Here is a 24,054-nt window from a genome sequence, read left to right on the forward strand (position 1 = left end):
GGGGCTGACTTCCCGGAACCCGCAGAGGGATGTGGACATGGGTGTTGGCTGGGGACCAAGAGCTGGTCTTGGCTCTGGTTTTAGCTCTGCCCCTAACTCACAGATGGACTTTCGGCAAGGGTCTTTTTATCTCCCTGGCTCTCAATGTCCTCATCCATAAAATGCAGAGGGTTGGATAGAACATTTGCCAAGGCACTTCCAGCTGGAACATTCTTTGAATCTGGGAGTAGCTTTCTTGACCTGAATACCACTTCAATGTCTCATGAGATCTCTGATAAAGAAAGTCTTCTAAAAAAACCTTTTACTGAGTTTAGTGTTACAAATATGGCCACAGTTAGTAGCCATTCATCAAGAGTCTTCTGCTTAAGAGAAGAGAAGGGATAAAATACCTCGAGGACAAAAATATGATGGGCCAGTCAGCAGACTCAAAGCTTCTTGGGCCCTTGTCCCTATATGGGGACAGAATTCAGGCTGTGAAACTCAGCGGTATCACCTGCATTTTGTCTCCAACTAGGCATCCTAGAATCATAGGCTTTAGGAGTGCTTTGGCTCATAGAAGGATTTATTTTGCTCAAAGGGACATGAAGCTGATCTAAGACTGGGACCTTTCAGTCCAGTGACCATTTTATCAAATTCAACAATTCAATTCAACACTTCTGGCATTTCTTTACCTGTAAAAGGAGGAGAGAGACTGTTAAATTAAGATGGTCTTTGAGATTCCTTTCCACTATATTAATGTACAATTCCTTGCATCATAAAAGCCATATAGAAGCTTGGCTGCTGTCCAAGGTGCAGCATGGCCGTATAGACAGCATGGTTGCTGCCCAAGGTCCAGAGGAGCGTGAGGGCCAGTCCTTGCCACCAGACATCCACAGCAAAGGGGAGGAGGGCTCAGCTGGCTTCAGAACCTCACCTCATCCACCCTGGAATCATCATGTCTACCACCTCATCACTTCTCCATGTGCCAGATCCTGGTGGCCTCTCTACCCTAGCCTTGGAAACCACATATGACAGGGGCCTTTGGGGACAGGACAACAATGATAAATGATGGGCTAGCTTTGTTTCCTCACTGACGAGGTGCTGAGGCTGTGTCTGTGCAAGGCTTGGGTGGTCCAGCAACAAGGATACCACAGTCAAGCTCTCTCTATCAGCCTTGATATTGCCATATGATTGTGGGGAGGGCAACTCTTGGAGCATTCCCAAGCTGTGGTCGGGTTATTATTCAATAATAACCTCAGATGGGCTGGCTGTCAGGACCTGAATGAGCAGCTATAGCCAACAGGATGGGAGAGAAGGAATGTGGAAGAGATGGGTCAGAAAGGGCAGGAGAACCCCAAGGCCCAAGCTCAAGGGGTGGAATCAGCTGAGCTGGAGAACAGACCAGCAGCAGGGAAGATAGATTAGAGGAGACTTAAGGTAAAATCCCGGCGTGCCCGATGATACTCAGCTCCTTCCAATCCGTCTTTACACATGGTCACTGAGCACTCACTGTGTTAATATGTTTATATGTGTGATTGCCTTTAATTCATTTTAGTGACCTGATGAAGAATGTAGCATTATTGCCATTTTACAAGTAAGTGTAGCCTCAGAGTGGTGGGAGGGACTTATTCAAGCTCTGTCAGTTGGAGAGTGGCAGATACAAGGTTTAAATAATCCCTTTCTGCCTATAAAACTCTCATAGCAAACACCCCTACTCTTGACTTTGAGTCCAGTGGAAACAGGGCTGACTTGTTCAGGGTGAGTAAGCAGGGTGAGTACAGGAAGCGTGCTGGGTTTCTTCCTGTGTCTGACCTTTGGGTAGACACAGCAGTGAATTGGAGTGGCTTAGAAGCACATTCCTGGGAGAAAGGGCAGTGTGCACTGGCTGGCATCTCACGGCTGGCAGTGGCTTTGAGTGCCCATGGGGAGAGGGACGTGGGAATGTCCGCTGGTCAAGTCATGGATCTTTGGGTCATCTTTGGCCCCAGGACCAGGAGTCATGAACGCTGGCTCACCCACCAGATGTATCTGGAACATCAGGCACCTTCTCTCTCTTGAGATCATGTGATTCCTTGAATAAATAGAAGCCATCTGTTGAGCATCGATGGCACTCATTCAACAAACATCTATTGAGGGCCTACTAAGTGCTGGGCTCAGCGAGCCCCTCAGAGCTGGCAGCGATAGAGACCAGCCAAATGGACTCCCAGCTCTGTCCACTGTGGTTGCCATCTCGGTCACCACGTGAGAGCTCCTCTTTCGAACGCTGGCCCCTCCTGATGCTCAGTGTGAGGCACCTCCCCTCCTCGCCCCTCCATCATATACTGGTCCTCAGTGTTTTCATGTCCTTGGAGCTGGGGCTGGGGGAGGGGAACAAACAGCACATGGAGGGCACATCACAGGGCTGAGTGGGGATCTTCTCCCTGTTTCTTCCCCTAAGAAATGACAAGTTTAACTTAAATTAATTCAAGCTCAGTTCATACCTAAAGGAGAAAAAGGAGCTGGTTAGACTCCATTTCTAGGTCTGCTTTTCAAGCCTGGTATTAATCTACTCATCAGCTTAACTCATCAGGAGAAAACATGCTTCTTCAGGAATTTTCTAACCGAAAATAATGTCTCATTAAGTTAAACATATTAACCTGAGAACAGTGTTGATGTGAGACAGACTAATGGATGTCATTACAGGGAATGCACAGTGTCCGTGGAGGGATCAACCAGCTGCTAGCAACTGTCTGCAGATGTGCTCAGCTATCATCCGGTGGACGGTGGATGGTGGATGTGGGGGGAAGGAGAGAAGAAGCTGGCCAGGAGCTGGGGGAGGCGTGCCCCGGGAGGGGCACCCCGCAAATTCTGGCATCTTCGCATGTGGCGAAGGGTGTGTGGCTAAGGGAGGTGCCATGTGTGATATGACTCATTGCTGGGTCACAGGGGAGTGACACTGGGTTGAGCCTCTACTACAAGCTTGGATGGCTGGAGTTGGGGCATCAGAACACTGGGGTCTAGTCCCGGGTCTCGTCCCCGGCGCAGTGGACAAGGTTTGGTTCCAGCCCATCTTTACTAAGCACAGCGCTAGGCATTTCCATGTGTGTCACACTTAGGCCACCCTCACAGACTCCCAGGGAGACAGGTGGTTTGGGCCTAGGATTACAGATGGGGAAATTGAGGCTCAGAGCAGTTAAGGGGCTGGGCCAAGGTCACCAGCGTGCGGGTGGGCGCGCTGAGGCTTCCTGACCCCGGTGGAGGTTTCCTCTCTCAGCCTCATGACCTCTCCCTCCTAGTGGTCTGTCTTCAAAGCCCTCCTGACTCTATTCTCTAGGACTTCGTAATCCCTTAATTACAGCTGTGTGGGGACTCCTCTGATTCGGAGCTGCAGAGTTCCCACCTTGCAAAGGGAGCCCAGCTGAGCACTGGTGGCTGTGAGTTCTCCTCACCGTGAGCACCTGTTCTTTCATAAGGTGGGCTGTGGACATTCTGGCCAAGCATTGCGGGTGCAATTTAATTGCAGGTCGGGGTATTTTACAGGCTAAATGTCATCAATTCTGGGTAAAATGCTATGTCTAATTAGCCACACTATAATTATTTCTGCAATTATATATTTAATTTTCATATCTCTTATAAGTTCTTCGGTGGCAGGGTTTATGTCTATCTTATTTACTGTCTATTCTTCTGTGCCTGGCACATGCAGTGGGCACACTTTAAACGTTTGTTGACTGGTTGAGTAAAAGATGCACTGAAAGGGGCAGATGAGTTCTAACAACTCAGTTATCATTTCTTTACTCGGGGTGAAATACTTGCGGAATTTTAGGAACAAAGATGGTGGTGTAGAGATGACTGAGAAGAGCCGAGGCACTAGATGAAATGTTACAAGGCTATTGAGTCCAACAGCTATGCAATGCGAGAGATTGGGTGTATGAGTTAGCTAATGCTGCGTAACAAACCACCCCAAAACTTACTGGCTTAAAATAACAAGCACTTATTTAGCTCCTAGGCGTGTAGGTAACTGGGCACTTTCTGCTGATCTGGGCGTGTTGGGGGGGGATCTGACTGATTCTATCTGGGCCCACTCCTGCACCTACAGTCAGCTTGTGGATTGGTTGGGGCCTCCTTGGTGTAGCATGGCCTTAGCTGGGATGGTTCCTTTCTGTTTCATGTGGTCTCATCTGACAGCAGGCCAGCCCAGACTTATCTTCATGGATGAAAAGTTCAAAAGAGGGAGCAAAAGCACACAAGATGTTTTGACCATATGTTCTTGGGCCGGTATATTGGCCATATATTCTTATTTTCTGTATTCTTTATTCTCTGGCATTGGAGGCTGCTTCTGGAAAGACTGCTCCTCTTGGGGTTAATTCCTGGAAATAGCAAATGATTTTGCTGTAGGTGTGCCATTCATAAAAACCAACCAATCCAGAGCCCATGCTCCCAACCACATTGAACTCTCATATACCAAGTCACTGTTTCTCCTGCCCTACATCACCCAGGGGTCTAGTACTGCGTACCTGGTGACCACTCCTACAGCCCAGAGCTGCCAAAATTACTCAAATTATCCAATCCTGAACTCACTCACCATACCTGTCTTGCCTCGCTCATTACCTCTACAAAAAAAAAAAAAAAAAAAATCAAGGCTCAGAGCCATAATCTCCCCTCTTTTCCTTCTGTCTTCTGACCCATGCTGGTGGTTCTGCAGGTGGCCCTGTGTGGCATACTGTGCCTCTTGTTTCTATGGATTTGGGAATATAAACCTTTTTCTTAATGACAATCATTTCTGTGTCTGTATGTCTTACATCTGATTACAACCCCCCCCCCCCCCCCGTCCCACCCAATCCCCTGAACTTGGTACATTTTAAAATAGCTGGGCACTGGAATATCACTTTGACACACATTTTATGAGCCAAAGCAAATCACAGAGCCAGCCCAGATTCAAGAGTTGGGGGAAAGAGGCCTCATTTCTCTCTTTTTAAAAAATGTTTATTTATTTTTGAGAAAGAAAGTGAGGGGGGAGGGGTAGAGAGAGGGGACAGAGGATCTGAAGTGGGCTCTGTGCTGACAGCAGCAGGTGAGCCCAATGTGGGGCTTGAACTCCCCACCATGAGATCATGACCTGAGCCAAAGTCAGACACTCAACCAACTGAGCCACCCAAGTGCCCCAAGAGACCTCATCTCTTGATGAGAGGAGAAGCAAAGTCACATTTCAAAGGGCAGGGAAAGACGTGTAGACAGAGAGGAAGTGTCTCTTCAACTTTCCAAACAATCAACCAATAAAAAGCAGGCAAAGGATTTGAACACTTCATCAAGAAGACACATGAACGGTAAATACGTAAGCACATGGAAAGATGTTGAATGTCATTAGGGGATTGGAAAAGCACGGTTAGAACCATCATGGAGTGTCTCTCTACAGACCTGGGGTGTTCGAGTGGCTAAGGTTTAGAAGATGGACCATATCAGGTTTTGTCCAGGACATGGAAGAATTGGAACGCTCACATACTGATGATGGGTTGTAAAATGGCACAACCAATTTTGAGGACAGTGGGATGGTTTCTTACAAAGTGAAACACCTGCCAGATGATCTAGCCCTTCCACTCCTAGCTATTCATTCAAGGGGGACATGAACGTTTATAGCAACTTTAACTATCATAGCCTCCAACTAAAAAAAAAAACCCAGTGTCCATCAGTAGGTAAGTGGATGAACAAATTTGGCATATTCATATAATGAGATACCACTCAGCAATAAGATAGCTACTGATACACGTGAGAGCATGGACGAATCTCACGATGATTATACTGATGCCAGACATAAAGGACCACATGGCCGTGTGATTCCATTTACATACAATTCTAGAAAATGCAAACGAATCGCTAATGACAGAAAGCAAAGGCATGGCTGTCTGGGAATGGAGATGGGGGGAGCTGAGAAGGCAGGAGAGGGGGATTATAAAGCAGCATGTTAGGGGGCACCTGGGTGATTCAGTCAGTTGAGTGGCCAGCTCTTGACTTTGGCTCAGGTTATGATCCCAGGGTGGTGGGATTAAACTCTGCGTTGGGTTCCACACTGAGCGTGGATCCTGCCTGAGATTGTCCTCTCTCTCCTTCTCTGCCCCTCCCCCTCTTGTGCTCTCTCTAAAAATTAAAAATAAAAAATTGTTAAAAAAAGTAAAGCAGCAGGTGGAAACTTTTGGCGGTGATGGATAAATTCACTGTCTTTTCCTTTTCTTTTAATAATGAAAGAATTTTGAGAATAGTTGACACACAATGTTATATTCATTTCAGGTGTGCCACATAGTGATTTGACAAGTTTATACATTACTCTGTGTTCACCCCAAGTGTAGCTGCCATATCTTGATTGCGGTGATGTAAACTTACGGCAAAACCTATCAAATCGTACATTTAAATAAATGCAGTTTATTTTATGTCAATTATGCCTCGGTAAAGTGGTTTCAAAAATTTTTATTTTCCAGTTCTCCAGCTACAGTTCAGAGGGTAGATTTCGGACAAGAATCAGGTGAACAGGGTTGGAAACGAAGAATTCACCTAGCTGGTCCATGACCACACGTCTCCACACATGTGTCCTTATTCAGGAAGAGTCAACAGAAAGGGCGAGAACCTCATTCCGGGGCCCTGATGGATCGTGGGGGCAGGTCTTGCCTGGAGAACCGCGTCCAGATTTTTCAGACAGCACGGAAGGGAGACAGGAAACCAGGGCTTGGTCGGGGGGCTGTGTGGCAAGGCACGCTGAAGGAGTGGGCTTGTCAAACTTGGGGGAGAACGTCTCTGGAGGGAACATGTCTTCAAGTACAGAACGACTGCCAAGTGGAAGAGGAAGAAGTTGTGTTCAGTGGGGTCTGAAGGCAGGACTTTTGCAACATTCAAAGCTGTCCAGAGACAGAATGGGCTACTGGGTAAGGTGGGGAGCTCCCCATCCTTGGACGTGTGCAGACAGGAGTTCAAGGGAGGTATAATAGCTCAGTGCTTAGGGTTTGGCATCAGACAGACCTGGATTTGAATGGCACCTTGTGTGTTTCAGGGCAAAGGACTTCCCTTCTCTGAGCCTCAGTGTCCTCATCTATAAAATGGAGCCATAATACCACCTAATCCACTAGGTTATTAATAGACTTAACTGAAGCAACACATACATATAAAGCACTAACATGGAGTCAGGAACATGTAAGACCCCAGTGGCCAGAAGCTTGTGTCATTAGGTTTCATTTTTTATTGAGGGGATCTGTCATCAGATGAGGTGTTAGCTGTTACCTCCTTGCAGCACTCTTGAGTCTGGAGCCAACTCCAACATGCAGAGGTCTGCCCCTCCTTCTTGCTCTCCCCCGGGCCCTTTCTCTTCTTCCAGAAATGGTCTCCGCTGATTCACAACCCCCCCACCCCCCACCTGCCTTCTTCTTCCCACTGAACTTGGGCATCGAGGTGACCTTTCCTTGTTCCCGCTGTCCACACGCGCGCGTGGGCATGACCGATTCACATTAGGCAAGGCTCCCGGAGCCACAGATTTGCAGACGTGTTTACAGTCTTTGAGAGCAGAGACCCCTTTCTGGGGAGTGATCTGGCAGTGCCTCTGTCTCCCACGCAGGGTTGGCCGGCTGGCTGCTCTCGTGATCGTCTTCCTTGGTCTCCAAAATGAGCTTTGATTTCAGACCGAGGAAAAAGAAAAGGCTCGTAAAACCTTGTTCCAGGTCTCCCGGCAGAGTTCATTTCTTGGTCTTAGTCAAAGGCCCCCCTCCGTGAGCGATTGGCCACTTAGCACTTGTTAATGGATCTAACTTCCCCGAGCTTTAAGTGTTTCCTTGCAATTGATCTGCCCGTGAAAAGTATGCTTTGGAGACATGAAATAGCCATGAGAGCCTTAAATGAATTACACTTTATCAAAGGGAGAAAAACAATGCACTTGAAAAAGGCACTACGAGGAAAATGAAGGGCTGCCTCGCATCATGAAGGGGAGGACAGGAGAGGGCCCGGGAGCCTGTGCCGGGCCGAACTCTGCCCACCTCAAATGTCTGCATTTGCATTCAAGAGGGGAATGTAGGCCCTGGATCAGTCTCTCTGCTCTGTGATGCAGCATTTATGGCTCCGCTCCGGTCCCCACCCTCCACCGGCTCTGCCCCCGTAGGGGGTGTCTGAGTCGCTCTCTCCCTTCTGGGGTGGGGGGGCTGGCTCTGCCTGGAGAAGGGATATGGGGGGGGCAGTCCTGCTTTCTCCTCAATCCCTCCCACTTCCCATCTGCTGGGGAATGAACCCTGGAGACATTGGGCAAAGGGGGTGCAAGGACCCCAGTCCTCTAGGGATGTGGCCGTGTGGCGACGTCTCACCGGAGATGGGAGAACTGAGATCAGCTCCCCTGCCTGCCGCCACCCCTTCCCGGACCAGGGCCCCAGGAGGGGGCTCTGTTCCCTTAGATGTGCGGTAAGCAGGTGCTTGCTGAGGGCCAGCCCGTGTCCGGCTCTGTGCCTGGGCTGGTGATCCGGGCTGGACGGGCCCTGGTCCCCACCCTCCCTCTGCACGCAGTGAGGCCACGTCAGCCTCCAACCAGCACGCCGTCACCTCTGTCCCCTCACCCTGCTTTGTGTCCCCTTAGCGCGTGTCAACACGTGACTCTAGAGTGTTAATGTGTGTCTCCTCACTGAACATCAGCTGCAGGGCGATAGGTCTTTTTTTTTTTTTTGTCCCTCTCAGAGCTATGTCCCCAGGAGCTGGAACAGCTCCTGGCATAGAGTGGGCACTCTGTTTTGTGAATGTCATGGGATGTGCTCTAATGGAGGGAACAGGAGGCACAGAGCGTCACAGGTGTCCTTCCCGGGCAGCCTTCCTCCGTGGGTGGAAGAGGGCTGGCAATCCTGACTCATCTGATTCGTGTTGCCTCGATGACCTCTCTTGGGGCTCCATGTTCCCCGCCCCTTGGAGATTAATATACATACCTTAGAAATGCCCGCCAAGGCTGGGATGGGGGGGGGGGGAGACTTGCTTTGGCCTCCCATGAATCTGGTAGAGAGAACACAGTCTTTTCCCTTCCTGAGGCACAGGTGGTGCCTCAAGATCTAATTAAAGGTCAGCTGTCAACGAGGAGCACGGCAAGCCCTTTGAGGTGCGCGTGGACCCTTGGATCTCGCCGCAGCACCCTTCTGCTTGTCCCCTCGGTCTGTGAAACCTGTGCACTAGGGTCCGGATTTTGCGGAGAGTAACTGTGCCGCTGTCACGGGTTGTCCTCCGCCCGACCCTCCCAGTCAGTAAGTTCCCCCGAACAAAGCTGTATGGAATGGAGCTGTATGGATGGAGCCGCCTGCTTCGTTCTCCGGTGTCGAGATGCCTTCCCAGTTTGGGGACTACTTTACTGGCCCTCCCCCACCTCTCACAGTGTGTGGGGGCGGCCAACGGGGGCCACGGGCGTGTGCAACAATCACGAAGAGCCTCGAGCGCACGGAGCACGGATCAGAGCCAGCAATCCCCACCCTCCCATGACCAATGTCAGCGCAGCCGCCACCGGAGACAAGCGTGCCCTCGCACCGCTCCCAGGCCCCGCGGATCTGCACGGCCACGGCCAGCCGCCCCACCCCCACCCCAAGCAGGTGGAGACAGGTCTCAGCGGGGGCCTCTGCGCCGCATCCCAGTCGTCTGCCCTCTGCTCTCTGCTCAGCGTGGGTTTACGGAACATCATCCAAGTGGAGAATCAAGTGGGCAGATGAGACTCGGGACCCGGGGGAGAGGCAGGGGTGGCTTGAGGCCCATGTGGCTGAGGGCGGAGGACAGCCGCAGGGGACCAACGTTCCCGATGCTGGAGCATCAGAACCGGATGAGCCTTCCTGACACAGCTCACTGGGCCTTGGGACCTTAGAATTGTTGGGGAGGCAGGGAATGGGGAGTGGGTACAGGTGGCAGCTGGGACAAGAGTCGGCGGGGGGGCAGCCTGGCAGTAGGGAAGGGGAGACCGTCCCCATGGAAGGGAAAACCAGAGGGCGGCATACAGGGAGGCACAGGGCGGGGGCTCTTGCCTCAGGGAAGTTGCGCAGTGAGGACTGGGTCCCCGCATCCTGCCAGAGAAGGGCGGATGGTTTCAGCTGGCGACCGGGGCCCAGGGCTCCCTCTGACAGCTGCGTTCCTAGCCCGGGCTGCAGAATAAATTCCTGCTCCTGCACTTCCTGCAGTGGCCTGAGCCTGGACCAGAGAGGGAAGGAGACGGAGCCTCACTTACGAAGTGTCTCCCGGGAGCCGGCACGCTGGGTCCACGACCCACTTAATCTTCCTGACAGTCCTCAGGGAAAGCGGGCGCAGCTGCTGGCTTCCAGAAGGGAAGGCAGGGGCTCGGGGAGGTGGTCTGACCAACGAGCCTCAGCGAGGATGGCAGGGGAGGGGAGGCTGACGCGCCATGACCCTGAGGTCGTGTGGGTACAGCTGTGACCCAGAAGGGCTGGGGAGAGGGGGGAGGGGAGTCCCCGAGTTGCGCTTTTCTAGCCAATCCCAGGGAATCCTGCCGCTGCGTCTGGGCAACGGAGTGCTCTCGAAGGATGCAGGGCGGTCAGAGGTCATCTTGCTCGTGCATTGCTGTTCCAAGTGTTCACGGAGAGCCTACTGCGTGCGGGGCACTGGGACGTGGTGCTGAGCAGGACGGGCTCTGGCCTGCCCTGCGGAGCTCACGTGCCCGCTGGGAGCACAGACAGCGTGACATGGGCTTTATTTTGCCCAATGGACATGGGCTTTGTTTTGCAGTTGAGAGGGGGGACACTGAGGTCCACAGACGGAAAAGGAGGTATTTTTCCCACTCAGAGATGGGGAAGCTGGGATGCAGAGAGGTTAGCCACTTGAATGAGTGACATAGACAGTAAGCGTCGGAGCAGGATGTGTACCAGGCAGCGTGATGCCCGAGCCTCCACGTGCAGTCCCCGCTGTCCCTCCGGGGGCGCTGCCTGGACGGAGCCTGCAGGGGGGGCCCAGACTCTCACCTCGCTGTCTGAACTCTTCTCAAGACGGGTGGGGACAGGCCAGCTGGGACCTACCTGTCTGCGGCTGGCCTCAGGGGTGTGTCCCATAGGGCCAAGTGAAGGGCAGTTCCGGTCCAGAGCAGGGCATGGCACTGGGCAGGAGGGCTGTCCCTCAGTGGACTCCCAGGGGGTGCGGAGGGCCAGGCCTAGGAAAACTGAATCCCGTAGCCAAGGCAGAGGACGTCAGCCAAAGCAGAGGACTGGTGCCTGGTCAGGAGCAGGGGTCCTGAGAGATGCCCGGTAGTGTCCCTTGATGGGTCTGGCAGTGCCCGGGCCGGGCTCTGGCATGACTGGGTCTCCGGGGCTGAAGGTGGCCACACCACCCACATCTCTCTGGCCACCTGGAGCCCCTGCGGGTCAGAGTGTTGACTCCTCAGCCCCAGGACCCTGAATTTAATCCTCCACCCTGAGGCCGCACGGTTCCCGCTTCCCCACACAGGCCCCAGCTCTGCGGGCACAGAGGTCGCACCACGTGTGGGTGGCTGTTCCGCCCTGGCAGAGGCTAATGGCATGTTAGTGCAGGGGCCATCCTGGCTCTGTCTGCATCCGAGGGAGGCATGATACCTTCAATTATCAGAGGTAGGTCTTTTGTGTTTGCCTCCTGGATTCTCTCCTTGAAGGTAATAATTAAAGCAGACACATCAGAGAAGGAACAGCCGCAGGGCTCAGGGGAGGAGGAGGAGAGAGGATGCGGTGTAGACCCGGAAGGGGGGCTTGGCCACCAGGACAGGAGGCACTGCACCTAGAGGCTTCTCTGTGAGCCTGAGAGCCCCCGCCCCGCACGCCCAGAGAGAAGGGGGTGCTCTGTGCCTTCCTCTGGGACGTGTTGTGGGGAGGGAAGCAGGGAACAGAGGAAGGAACCATAGAGGAGTCAGGCACACTGGGCTCTTCAGTTCCCTGCTGTGTGACTTCGGGCAACTTGCCTCCTCCCTCTGAGCCTCAGTCTCCTCATCTGTCGATGAGGGACAGTGATCTGATCAGCTTCTGCCTCCCGGGGCGGTTGAGGAGATGAGCCCTAAAAGCGGCACGAATGGACACCCGGGAGGAGAGGGACAGTAAGCTCAGGGGTCAGGCCAGGGGCTGGGGTTTGGTTCCTTAACCTCCCAAAGTGTCAGTCCCCTCATCTATAAAATGGGTTAATACCAGTCCCTTCCTTAGAGATTGGTCATGAGAATTACTGAGATGACGCACCCGTGGAGCCTGGCATGCAGTGAGCCCCAGCCCACGGTGGACGGTGTCGCCCGTGTCCTAGTGCACGTGACCCTGAGGCACATTCACCATCCCGGGCTCTGTAGACCCTCCCTCCATCCCCTGTGTCTGTAGGACCACGCCTCGCTCTGCTTTGGGCACCCAAACAATTTTGTCCCCATTCTTGGGAGTGGCCTAGGGATGGGAGGACGTGTTGCTGGTGTTTCGAGTTTGGACTACATTTTCCCAAAGAAGGGCTGTTATTATGGTTAGTAGTAGCAGCTGCAGCCATTAGGACTTTTGGATTGATTTATTCCAGTCTATAAAAGAAAATTCAGGGTTTCATGAAAAAATTACCTTTTTAGGGACGCCTGGGCGGCTCAGTTGGTTGAAGCGTCCGACTCTTGCTTTTGGCTCAGGTCATGATCTCACGGTTCGTGGGATCGAGCCCCGTGTCGGGCTCCGCCGTGCTGAGAGCGGGGCGCCTGCTTGGGATTCTCTCTCCCGCTCTCTCTCGGCCCCTCCCCCACTCTCTGTCTCTGTCTCTCTCAAAATGAATAAATGACCATATTTAAAAATACACTCTTAGTTCCAAAAGCCTTTAGGGACAACATTCCTGACTGGAGAAGAAGTGAGTACACATCTCCTGCGCGGTAGGCATGGGCTAAGTCCTTTGCAGATGTCAATTTACTTTCTGCAACGATCGAATGAGATTGATGGTATTATTTAACTTTATTGCTTTTTTTCTCCCATATGTTTATTTTATTTTTTAAAGTTTGTTTATTTTTGAGAGAGAGAGAGAGAGAGAAAATCCCAAGCAGGTTCTGAGCTGTCAGTGTAGAGGCTGACGTGGGGTTCTATCCCACAAACCCCAAGATCATGACCTGAGCCGAGATTCAAGAATTGGACCCTTAACCCACTGAGCCACTCGGGCACCCCTGTTTTATTTTTTTGATTTCACTTTTTAATTTTGGGGTCGTTATAGAGCCATATGAAGTTATAAGAAATAATACAGAGGTCTTTCCCTGCTCCTCCTCGCTCAGTACGGCTATCAACTCTGGGAATGACATTAGAAACAACGAAAGGAGCATGTTGAAGAGTGGGCAGAGGACGGCAAATGGGCCAAGGGCCCCAGGAATGGAGGGACAGCACACTGGCAGGGCATCTCAGACCTCCCGCCCATTGAACAAGGAGACCCAGACTCAGTTTCTCTAGTAGCCCCAACTTAGCAAGAGAAGGCAGCCCAGGTGGGTTCCTACCCCCTTGGTTCTAATGGGATCCCCACCCACACCACCGGGTGACGAGGGAAAGGGGGATCCCATCACGGATCCCCCATGCGTTTGTCATCCTTGTGGGGGAATTGATTTCATTAACGTTTCATTTAAACATTTGAATAATAATAAAAAAGAATACAGAGAGATCCCATGTACCCGTTACCCCGTTTCCCCCGATGGTATTTGCTATTTTGTAAAACCATAGGACAACATTTCAAGCAGAATGTTGACATCGATACAGATTTCCTCAGTGTTTACTTGTACGCATCTGTGCTGTACAGAAAAGCTACCAACTTGGGGTCAAAAAGGAGGGAAAATCAGACAGATGCGTTTCATCGGGGAACTTGCCTCACTTTTGAGGGCCCGTCTCTGCTTGCTTGTCGTCCTCCTCTGGGGACACTTGTGCTGACTTTGCCTGTGGAGTCCCTTCCCCACCTTCAGTCTGTAGATGAGGTTGCACCCATAGCTCAGGGTGGGCCATGTGACCAAGGCTCAAACCAAACTGTGCAGTGGTTTTCTAGCCATAGTAGGTGGCTCAGGGAGGACATAGGACCCAACAGAACCAATGAGATGTAATGGGGCTTTTATTGGGGGCGTCTGAGAAAGAGACTCTTGCTCCTTACCTGTGAATTTGGAACTTGGAAGTTCAAGGCCTGTAGCTCTTGCCACCATTTTAGGTGTAGCCCAGGAATGAAGACGATGTGAAGGAGAATGGAGAGAAGCCGGATGTTGGTGACATCGCTGGAGGCCCCCCTCAAGATATTTCTGAAATCAACCCTGGCCCTGAGAGTTTCCATGACACGAATCAACGGTTTCTCCTTCGTTTGAGCCGGTTTGGGTTGAGGTTTCCGACACGTAGAGCAGAGAAGACTCGCTGGTTCAGAGACCCCCACCAAAGAGCTCACACGAAGAGATGGCTTAGGGAAAGGACACGGGGGTGCCCTCAGACCCCAACTGAAGAGAGAATAGCTGGGGTTCTGGGGCCTGGGCTCACCTGACACGGACCTTTCCTGTCTCTCTGTCTGTGTCTCTGACGGCATCTGGAGAGTGACCTGTCTCTAGTTCTGTCTGTCCATCTTCTTCTTCCTCAATGTAGTCTACTGGCTCTGTTCATTTCCAACCTCCCAGGCTGTGCCAAAACGGTGGCCTCTACCCCCCAGCTACAAGCTCCTGCAGCTGGCTCCCGTAGCTTAGTGACTCTGTCTCCGTGTTCCAAACTGAGATTCCAGGGAGAGAAAACCCGAGAATATGTCTGGTGTGGACCAGGAGCCCACCTCAATACTGTTAACAGACTGGGGGTTGTTGGTGGAGGTTGGGGGCGGGTGGGGGAGTAACTTATCAGGGCGGTGGGCAGAGCACGGAGGGATGGACTGGGAGAACATAATCAACATTTTTTTTTAAGTTTATTTCTCTATTTTGAGAGAGCAGAGAGGGTGCGAGCGGGAGAGGGGGCAGAGAGAGCGAGAGAGGATCTCAAGCAGGCTCCTCACCCTCAGCACAGAGCCAGACGCGGGGCTCAAACTCGCAAACCCCGTGAGATCGTGACAGGAGCCAAAATCAAGAGCCAGATGCTTGGTCGACTGAGCCACCCAGGCTCCCCAGTCAACGTTTGTAAAAAGATAGGAATTACAGTCCTTGTATTTCCAATCAGGAAATTGGAGCTGTAAGAGGTCCGGTGAATTGCTAAAGATCACGCAGCCAGCGAGCTGCAGACTCACGATTTATACCTTAGGTTCAGCAGGATTCCAGACTCCAGCCCCCGACCCCTCTTGCTTTCCTGTCTCTTGCTCTCACCTGCTCCTCTCACCTGCCATTTCCTGCTGGGCCAAGCAGAGCAGAAGATGGGGAGAAAGTGACTCTCCTGAGAGGAGAGATAATGGGGCAGCTCCTGGGGCTGGCACGGGTGGGGACACGTCTTTGCCCCTCAGACCCTGGAGTGTTTGCAGATCCGCACGGTTCCTGCACCTGAAGCCGAGGCTGCCCCAACTCTCCTTCCAGAGCAGACGCGGGGAAGTCTGCACCCTTGAGTCTCCTGCTCAGTTATCTATGCAAGCGTTTAATGAAAATTTCACGACGGCTTTGTGTCTTATCCAAACAGCTAAATGATGGCCTTGCATTTTGCCCAAGTCTAGCACCCACCGCCGACATCTTCGTCCAAAGCCTCCTGACCTCCACCAACCAGTTTTGATTGCAAGTCCCTCCCAGGATGGCCTTGATGTCCAGAGTGGGGCGGCCTTCTGCGAACACAGCGAGGCGACCATTGCTTAGACGAGGCCTCTCGGGAGTGGGACTGGGCTTTCACACGTGTCTGCCAGCCACGTGGTCCCGACCTCCGGTGCCAGAGATGATCTCTGACATTCACTGGCTGGATCAGCCAGATGATTCCGGGTGAACAACGGCAGGGAGGTTTTAGGAAGGGCATTGTTATTTGGCCTTGTGCCCGGAAGTTACCGAAAACCACCTCCCGGCAGACAGGGCAGTAGGAGGGCCAGGATGTGTGTGAGTGCTTTTCAGGGTTCCCTAGGGTCAGGTGGGTGACCTTGGGGTGATGACTTAACCTCTCAGATCCCCAGTTTCCCCAATTGGAAGGCAGAGCTGATGAGCCCTCCTGCATAGGGGCTGCGAGGACCACAGGGGAAGGGAAGCTGCCAACAGGGCTGGCGCACAGTAGGTGCTCAGGGAAGGAAGTGGCCGGTGACTTGGGTGGGGGGCACAGATGAGGCGCTGAGCTGGGTGGGGGGTGATGTGGGGCCCTGGCTTCCAGCCCTCATGGCCCCATCGCCCACTATCAGAGGAGGCTCTGGGCACCACCGGGCCGCAAGAGTATGGGTGCACACGGAGGGGGCACTGGGCACGTAGCCGCAGGATCTGGACGAGGCTCTCCCTCAGGGTCGGGGGAAAGGCCCAGCCACAGGGGCTGGGAGACAAGACTCGGCATTTAGAGAGACTGGGGGCAGGTGCCGGAGGCCAGAAGGGTCCTCCGGGCCTTCCGGCATCAGGACAGAGCAGGGATGTCCTGCCGTGGGGGCCGGGAGGGGGGAGATCCTGACTCAGGGCAAAGAAGGGCACCCACAAGGTCTGGGCCAAGGAGCAGGGCCCGGGCTCAGACCTCAGCTCAGGCGCGGGAATCGGTGGCGGCGACCGTCCGTTTCCACTCTGCGTCCGCGGCTGCGGGACCTGCGGACGGGAGACCGGAGAAAATCTGGCCCGTCACCGGGGGTGCCCAGTGTAACGCAGACTCAGGGACACAGCGAGGGTTCACCGTTGGCGCCCGGGAATCCCGAAGGGAAGGAGACAGTCCTGGGGGCGCCCGGGAGGCGACAGGTCTCATCCTGGGGGTCACGTTGGCGGCATAGAGGGAGCACTGGACTCGGAAGGGGGCTGTCTGGGTTCTGGACCCAACTCAGTCTCCAGACCCCTGTGTAAATCGGGGGAAGTCACTTGGCCTCTCTGGGCTTAGCCTGCACATCTGCAGAGCAAGGTCGTTTCTGAGACGGCCGCCAGATTGAGCCTTGGCTCTCCGGGGCTCCGTGTGGCTGCCCTCTCCCCCCCCCCCCCCCCCAGCTTTAAATCTGACCTGCGGCCTCTCCGCTCAAACCCGCCTCTGCCGGAGGAAGGCGAGTCCGTGCCAGGAACCCTCGGTGCTGACGCGGCAGCCTTCGCGGTCACTGCATGAGGCCGGCCTGGCCGTGACGGGGCTGCTCAGTTCATTAGAGTCCAGGGATAATGTGCCCTCGCCCTTGGAGATGCCATTACAGGGTGGCTTCTGCAGCTGCCTCCGTGGGAGGCGAGAAAATGGAGAAAAAGGGGCAGCAGGAGAGGAATTTAACTCACACCCCCGGGGGTGGGGGAGAAGCTGAGGCAGCAAAGTTTTGTGCTGGTCTCAGCTTGGAGACTTGGGTGCTGGAGGGGAGGCAGCCATCAGGCTCTTGCATTTCCTGTGACGGGACCTTCAGTGCAACCTGGCTGAAGCTCAGAAGGGACTAACTGGTTTTATGTCACTGAGAAAAGCTCAGGGATGGGTGGAGGGGCCTTTAGCAAGACCTTGCTGCGGAGGCTCAGATGATGCCGCTGGGGCCTTCTCTGTGGGTTTTAGCATCTCCCCCCTTCACAAGGCCGTACTGAGGCCCTCTTCTTGGGGGGGGGGGACCAGGTGGTTTTGCATCCAGACTAGAGTCCGGCAGAGTCCCCAACCCCTGATCCAAAGTCTTGAGCTGACTCCCATTGGTTCCAGGGGCCACGTCCTGACCCCCGAGCCAGTCTGGAAGGTCAGCGAGTGGGAACGTGGTGATTGGTTTCATCCAGTCGGGGTTGGGGGGGGGCAAGGTTGACCCAGCCTGAGCCTGGGATGGGCTGAAATTAGGGGAGGGGGAAGTTCTGGGCACAGCTCTACTAGTAAAAGGGGCCGGGGAACTGGATGGCAATAGCTCACGGATATTCTCCACTGGGCTTAGGGTGGGAAACAAGAAAAGCAAATGTATGAAACATGGTGTGGGGGGTGGGGGGGGATGCCTACCATCCACAGGGCGGGGCTGGCTCATTTCACCTTTCCCATGATCTGCTAAAGCTGTTCTGGCCCTGCGTCTAGAATCCTGTATTTTAGTGTTGGAAGGATCTTTGAAACGTACCTGGTCTGACATCATCGCGGTTTTATTTTTAATGTTTATTTATTTTTGAGAGAGAGGGAGAGAGAGAGGGGGTCCGTTTCCGAAGTGGGCTCCATGCTGACAGCAGAGAGCCCGCTTTGGGGCTCGAACTCACGGACCGGAGCCAAAGTTGGACGCTTAACCCACTGAGCCACCCAGGCGCCCCTCGTCGAGTTTCTAGATCAGGCGATGGAGACCCAGAGAGGCTAAGTGACTATCTCAAGATCATGTAGCTCATTAGTAGAAGACTTAGGTCTTCCCAGAGAGAGCTCGTCCGGGAGGGTCTATCTGCTCAGAGCTGTTGCTGCATTACAGAGAACTTTCTGGAAGGCAAGCCTCACTCTCACTCAAGCCAGACAGGGCAGCCTGCATGGGCCAGAGCGCACCTGCCCTGGGTGAGTAGGGAAGGGGTCCCTCATCACCCCCTGCCCTGCATGGGCAGCCTCAGCAGATGTGTCCACCTGGGCCCTGCCTCCCTGCTGGTCTGTGCAAGCACCGAAGTTAACTCCCAGAGTACGAGAGATGACGAGGCCGGTCGTGGTCATCCAGCCCAAACCCTGCCTGTGACGGGGGAGGAAACCGAGGCTCAGGAGAGGAGGAGCATTCCAAGGCAGGCAGAGCGATGCAGCAGAAGGGCTCCCGGCTCCCAGGGTAGTGCTCTCCCACCACACCCCTGCCTGCTGCCTGCACCAGTCCTGAGCCGTGGTCCTCATGGCCCCGGGGGGGGACCGTCAGCCATCCTGAAGTCATACTTCTGCACTGACAGCCCCTCTCCCCTGAACAGCGTGCCCTTTAGCAAGGTGTATCCATCTACTCTCTACTGAAACAGGAGACAGTGGGGGGCCGGAGGGCAGCTGCGGGTCGTCCAAGGTCAGCTGCTGACCAGTCCGAGCTGGGACCAGCCCCGCCTCCTCCTTCCAGGACCGAAGCCTTTGAAGAGTTTCTGGGACGTTGGCCTCCCTTGTTCCCGCCCAGCTGGGGTCCTGGGAGCGCTGCCCTGGGAACCGATGGGGGAAGGCTGGGTCCGTGGGCCCCTCGCAGCTGGCGGGCGGTGGAGAGGAGGGGGGTCGGCTCTCCTGGAGGCCAGTCTGGTGTCCTGTCACCGCACACGGCCACTGCCACAGTTAGGATGGCATTCCGCAGAGTAAGAGGGGCCTGAGCGACAGGTGTAAACAAATCAGGTTTTCTTCCTGAGGAGGCGGGTGCCCCAGGGAAGGCCCAGCAGCTCCAAGATGCCCCGGGGCCCGGCCTCCTCCTCGGTTTCCCCTCAGAGTCCTCGGCGTGTGCGGATGGCCCCTGAGGTCGCAGCACGGCCGCTCCACCTGGGCCGAAGGGTCCCTTTCAGGACAGGCAGTGGGGGGGCCATGGCGAGCCCGGCTGATGCCATGTGACAACCTCTGCCCTGTCTGGTGGCCCTGAGCTGAGGACCGACTGGTTGGTGGGGTGGGGGCGGCAGGGGGAGTGTAAGGTTTTTAAGCTGGGAAATTGCTGTCCACGAACAAGAGGGGGATTTGTCAGTAGGGAAGAGGAGGGAGGTGACTGTCAGCGGGCAGCCCGCTGTCGCTGCCCCAGCACCGACGGCCTCATCTTCCCGTCCCTTACCTCCTTGCACCTGCAGGGCTCGGTTGTTGTGATTGCGCAGGGGGAAGCCAACTTGCCAGGGGGGGCCCGCAAGAGAGGTTCACAGGGCCAGCCAGAACCCTGACTCCCTGCCCCAGGGCACCCACCGCTCCCCAGCTCTGTGCTGCTGCCCCTGCTCCCCCGCTCTCTCCCCTCCGTCCAGTTCTCTGTCCCTCCAGCCCCGGAGCAGCCTGGTGGGCGCGTCCCCGCAGCCCGAAGGTGACCCGAGCTGTGGTGGTTCACCCCTTACGGTTCCGGCACCACGTTCAGGCTGAACCACTGCCATGGAAAGTCCACACCCGAACCACCTCCCCGGCCCGTGTGACACCCCCTCTCTCACATCCTGCCGGTGGGACGCTCCCAGGGGTAACCTTCGTGGATGACGTTTGAGCAGGCGTCTATCAGAATTCAGAACGCACGTACCCTTTGTCCCAGCCATTTAACTCCCAGGAGTCGATCATTCTGAAGTACTCCAGAGCACAAAGCCACGTAAGGATCTTCATGGCGACGCCGTTTGTAATAACAAAAATTGGAGAAATCTAGCTGTCCATCAGGAGGAGATCGTTTACTTAAACTATGGCGTATCCATACCATTGAATACCAAACAGCCATTAAAATGATTGAATCTGGCCTCTGTGCTCCGACTTTGGAGAATAGCCAGGGCACGTTTGGGGATAGAGAAAGTAGGTTGCTGAAAAATACGAACAGCATGATAATGATTTTAATAATCTTGGTTTGTGCACAGACAACTGTCTGGAGGGATGTGCACCTGTATCGGCCGAGCCTCAGGGAAGTTCCTTGTGTGTTGAGACCCTCTGACCACACGAGCTCTCCAGCCTCATCCAAGGCCATTTGTGCCCGAGATCCAGCCCCCCCGCCCCCGTAGCCCGCATCTTCACTGTTCCCATCTCCCCCGGGTCATTCCCATCCGTGTGCAAACCCAGCACGAACCCTGTAATCCCCCCAAGTAAGTCAGTCTCACACCTCTCTGCTACCTTCCCTCCACGGTAGAGCAAGAGCCCCCAATTCCCCTCCTTCCTTCATTCCACTGGGACTGGATTTCAGCCCCTCCCTCGCCACCAGATCTGCTCTCGTCAAGGTCACCGGTTACCTGGGCATCGATGAACCCAACTGTCAACTTTCAGTGACGCTTTCAGTATTTGGCATAGCTGCTCACTACCTTCAGAGGCCCTCCCTTCTCTCTGCTCCTGGGACCCCACTTTTCCTGGTTCCTGCCACCTCCCCGGCTGCTCCTTCTATGTCTCCTTGGCTGACTCTTTTTTTTGGTTCCTCCGCTTGTAAACTGTGTACTGTCCCCTGGCCTCTGCCCTTGGTTCTCTCCTCCTTATCCTCCCTCGGTCCCTTGGGGACCTCACCAGACTTGTGGCCTTTCTATGCCACTCATATGCTGATGGTCCCAAATGTACTTTTCAGCCTGGACATCTCTCTGAACTCCAGGCTTGTACATCCAACCCCCTATTCCTTTCTCTCTCTCTCTCCCCCGTTTTCATTCTACCAAAATCATATATTACCTCTATAATTTACACGTGTGTGTGAACCACCCTTACAAGCGGAGACTATTTACAATAGAAAGCAATTCCATACTTCTGCGGAACGCTTTGCCCAAAGCCTTTTTTGAAAGGCTGCGCTCTCCGGGGGCCCGCAGTAAAGGATTTTTACTTATCACCACGTTACTGTCACGCTCCGACGCAACCCTCAAAAACACGTGCCATTTCTGTTTCCAGTTCTGTCCAATTCAGCCAGTCTCTCCCCGAGTTTCTACGAAGAGCTGGCCCTGTCGGGGAACAACCGTAAGATCCATCTTGCAAGGAAAACGCACCGTCGACTCCCAGAGGAGGCGTTTAAGAACTTCATCCGGGGAGCCGACGCCACAGGACATGTAGCCAGGTCCTAAGCATCATCAGCGCATCGAGGCGGCAGCTCAGAACGAGGAAGGGCCCCTGGTGTCTGATAAAGACTCTGTCCTTGACCAAACCAGCCAGGGTTCTCTGAGCCCCGCTCTCGACCAGCCCTCACCCTCGGCCTGTAAAGACTTGAATAAACGCTGACATGTTTCCTAAGAGCTCAAGGCCACATTCCTAGGATGACCCTGGCCCTTCTTAAAGAGCCTGCCTGAGAAAACTCAAGGCTGCCCAGAGAAGTCACTTTTGACCCAGCCGACACCTGACGACAGGGCGCCTGCCTCCCAGCCTCGGAGGGAAGGCAGAGGCCCAGCTTGGATAAATGGCACTCAGCACACCCAGACGGGGTTCGCAAGGACCCACCTTCCTTCCTTCTTTCCACTTTCCTGACTCTGCTCGAGCCCCTGCTTCTCCCACCAACCCCCTCACCCCATTCTCTCCTTAAAACACCCCGTCACCTCTGTGCAGGTCTGAGTGTGGCTCAGCTCTTTCCCCACGGGCAGTAGTTCCCGGGTGAATTCTGTTTTCGCCGCTGTAACGAGTTGCCAGCTGCATTGCTCTCTGACATCCCTCAGGCTGGTGAGGCAGCCAGGAGGGGCTTGACTACAGACAGAAGGGTGGCCGAGGGACCGGAGGGGGACAGCTGCTCTGCCCCCTTTCACCGCCACTGGCCATCCTCCACCAAAGTGGACCGTCTTGAAAAACATCGGATAACACACTGACGTGACTGTCTTTGAAGCTACCACAGCAAGGCAGTAATGAAAACAAGTCCCGGGGACACCCAGAGGAGACAGGTGAGGAGTGAATAATGCCGATTTAGAGCTCTCAGGAACCTACCAGATTTATACCCTGCCCTTATGTCACTTTCGAGTTGTCCTCCTTATTTTAGAACCTGTTGATACCTTTGCTGTCTGCGGGTTGTGAGTCCCTGGGCCAGTGTTGAAATGGTAGCTTTCTCTTCCTTTCTTTCTTTATTTTTTTCCTGCAGGAGAACGGGCTCGGGTCGCTGAGCACTGAGTGCCGCTGACATGGATGATGGTGAGGCCATCAAGAACCTGCCAGGGAGGAGGCGACTATATGTACAAAGGCCCTGTGGTGGGATGGAGCACGACGTAGTCAAGACACGTTGATAACACCACTCAAATCACACACATCTGAGGAAGGCCAGTGAGGCCAGAGCCCAAGGTAGAGAGAGAGAGAGAGAGAGAGAGACACAATACCACGGAAGAATCCTTGATTGGAGGGATGCCGTGATCACAATTCCTTTCCCAACATCACAACAGCTGACAGACGGGGAATGCGTTGGGGCGGGGTGGGCCGGAGAGAAAGCAGGGACGCCAGTCGTGGCACAGTCGTGCGGATAAGAGGTGCCAGAGGTGGACTCGGGCAAGTGAACACAGAGATAAAGCAGTAACGCAGGCAGCTTAGGAGACACTTAGGAGACAGAATCATCGGGGCTTGGGGAGAGGCTGGGTGTTGGGGGTGAGGTGGCCCCTAGGTTTTTTAGTCCAGGAACTGGACGGGTGAGTGCAGGTGCATGCACGGAGGTTCCCAGCCGTGGAGGGGACCCTGGGAGCCCTACTGAGTCTGAGGCGCCTCTGAGATGGGCAATCGTGTATGAGGAGGAAACCGATCTCTTTACCGTGTCTGTGTTTTTGGCTTCTCCAGAATGTCATGTAAACGGATTCAGAGGGTAGGCTTTTCAGACAAACTTCTTTTAGCCTTTTCAGACAAACTTCTTTTCATTTAGCGATATGTATTTAAAATTCACTCACATTTTTCTGTGGCTTGATGGCACCTTTATTTTCATCATTGCAGAACTTTCCCATCTTCTGGGTGTGGCCCCGTCTGGTTATCTGCTCGTCTACTGAAGGACATCTTGGTTCCCTAAAGTCTTGGGCAATTGTGAATAAAGTTGCTATAAATATTGTATGAATGTGTGTGTGTGTGTGTGTGTGTGTGTGTGTGGTTATTGTTTTCAAATCAGTTGGGGAAGTACCTAGAAGTGTGCCTATCGGATCATACGGTGGGACTATGTTCAGCTTTGTGAAAAACTGCCAAATCACCTTCTCAAGAGGCGGTACCATTTTGCATTCCCCCCAGCAATGAGTGAGACTTCCTGTTAGTCTCTACCTTTGCCAACAATTGGCATCCTTAATTTCTTTTTAATGTTAGCTTTTCAAATAGGTATGTAGTATTATCTCCAGTTGTGTTAGTTTGTAATTCTCCAATGGCAATCGATGAACATTTCTTCATATGCCCACTCGCCACCTGTATATCTTCCTTAGTGGAGTATCCGGTCAGATCTTTTGCTCATTTTCTTCCTTGGCCTGTTCATTTTCTTATTGCTGAGTTTTAAGAGTTTCTTGTGGGGGCGACTGGGTGGCTCAGCCGGTTAAGCCTCCAACTTTGGCTCAGGCCACGATCTCGCGGTTCGTGGGTTCGAGCCCCG

Source organism: Panthera tigris, chromosome C1 (assembly GCF_018350195.1).
Source record: "Panthera tigris isolate Pti1 chromosome C1, P.tigris_Pti1_mat1.1, whole genome shotgun sequence".
Taxonomy (NCBI): Eukaryota; Metazoa; Chordata; class Mammalia; order Carnivora; family Felidae; genus Panthera; species Panthera tigris.